Below are 2,148 nucleotides of genomic sequence, written 5' to 3'. Positions count from 1 at the left end.
TACTAAGATAAGAAACAGGCTGGAATCAAGTAACTCCAAGGTTTCTGGCCTTAAGGAGGCCGAAAAAGAGAAACACGTTAGCAGTGGGCGCTGGTTTGAGACAAAGCTGAGGGCTCTTTGTCATTGCTGTTCTCATTTTGTTTTGTTTCTAGCATATATTTTATGCTGCAGGAGACAGAAAAGAAAAAGAGGTACAGTTTTTTTTTTTTTTTTTGAGACAGAGTTTTGCTTATGTTACGCAGGACAGAGTGCAATGGCACAATCTCGGCTCACTGCAACCTCCGCCTCACAGGTTCAAGCAATTCTCCTGCCTCAGCCTCCTGAGTAGCTGGGATTACAGGCGCCTCCCATCACACCCCGCTTATTTTTTGTATTTTTAGTAGAGACAAGGTTTCACCACATTAGTCAGGCTGGTCTCAAACTCCTGACCTCAAGTGATCCACCCTCCTCAGCCTCCAAAGTGCTGGGATTACAGACCTGAAACACTGTGCCCGGCCAAATTTTTTAAAAACCTTTTAGTGGTCATCGATATAGCAATAATGATTGAAGCCAGCCATTCATTCATCATTTTTTCACAGCCTGCTATGTGCCTTGCATAGCCCACCACTGCCCATAAGCAGCTTATACACCAGCAGAGAAGCAGCTATCTAAACAAAGAGAAATAAAAGGTACAGAGGTCTGTTCTGGGTTCCATACAGCAGCGGGAGGTGAGGGGCAGGGCTGTCAGGACAGCCCTGAGGGAGAGGCTGCTGGTGCCCTGCATCAATTTCCAGGAAGAGGGGGCAGCTGCTAGGGGACAAGCCTTGCAAGTCAAGAGAACAGCAAGCACTGTGACAGCAAGATGTGTTCTGCAGCTGCTGGTTGGTCAGCGGGAGGGGACTATCTGAAGGATTTAGCGAGGCGAGTACTGAGTCCTGGAGGTGGGCAGGGGTCAGCTCACAGGGAGCCTGGTGAGCCAGGGTCAAGGTCTGGGCTGGGTCCTGTATGCCACAGACTAAAGCAGCTGCAACAAGGAAAGTTAAGACAGGCTTCTGGGTCACACACACATTTAGCCCGTTGGAAAAGGAGTCACAATAACTGTAATGGCTTCCATTTATTAAGTGCCAGACATTGAATCACTGCAACTGGCTTATAAAGAGAAGGCACCACCCTATTTTACAGATGAGGATAACAGAGTCACAGAGGTCCCCTGACTTGCCTGAATCCAGTTAGCAAGGGGAAGAGCCAGTATTTGGACCCAAGTATGTCTGGCTCCCAAGCCAGGGCTGGCTCCATACCTTCAGCGTGCATCTCACAAGAGAAAAAGATGACAGAAAACAAGGGTCAGGTCAGGCGTGGTGGCTCACACCTGTTATCCCACACTTTGAGAGGCCGAGGCAGGTGGATCGCTTAAGGTCAGGAGTCCAAGACTAGCCTGGTCAACATGGCAAAACCCCATGTCTACTAAAAATATAAAAATTAGCCTGGCATGGTGGTGTACGCCTGTAATCCCAGTTACTAGGGAGGCTGAGGCAGGAGACTCACTTGAACCCAGGAGGCAGAGGTTGTAGTGAGCCAAGATCACACCACTGCACTCCAGCCTGGGCAACAGAGCAAGACTGTCTCAAACAAAAAAAAGAAAGCAAGCAGGGTCAGAGAGCTCCTATGGAGTTCTCACCACTCACCCAGGTGTTCCTGTCACCAATGTCTTGGATTTGTTAGAGGCGCTGTAGGAAGCTATAAGACAATTATGAATTCAAATTTGTCGGTGAACCTGAATGCACTAAGGAAATTCTTTTTTAATAGACATAGTCAAAGAAAAATAGGTATCTACCCATTCCCATAACCCAGTTAAATTTCACTTACAACCTTTCAGAGTTATATACTGCTTTTTTCCCATTTACAGAGAATTCATCATTCTCCTTGCTATTTTTTCCCTCCTAATAGCTAATAACTGAACATTTCTTCCCTTTTGTTTATGCCCACTCCCTTTTGATTGGTCTTCAAATACAGAGTAATGACCTCTGGGTAAAGATGGGGCTTGAACACAGGGGTATAGTTTCACTCTCCCCCCAGAACCCCACTAAAATGACAGTAGGGGTTTTGTTCATGATGGTTCACATTTTTGTTTGTTTTTAAGCACAAACCTAAAAGGATGGGAAAAAAGAA

The sequence above is a fragment of the Piliocolobus tephrosceles genome, chromosome 18 (genome assembly GCF_002776525.5).
Source record: "Piliocolobus tephrosceles isolate RC106 chromosome 18, ASM277652v3, whole genome shotgun sequence".
NCBI classification, from domain to species: Eukaryota; Metazoa; Chordata; class Mammalia; order Primates; family Cercopithecidae; genus Piliocolobus; species Piliocolobus tephrosceles.
The sequence above is the reverse complement of the archived record's forward strand: the minus strand, read 5'-3'. Positions refer to the sequence as shown.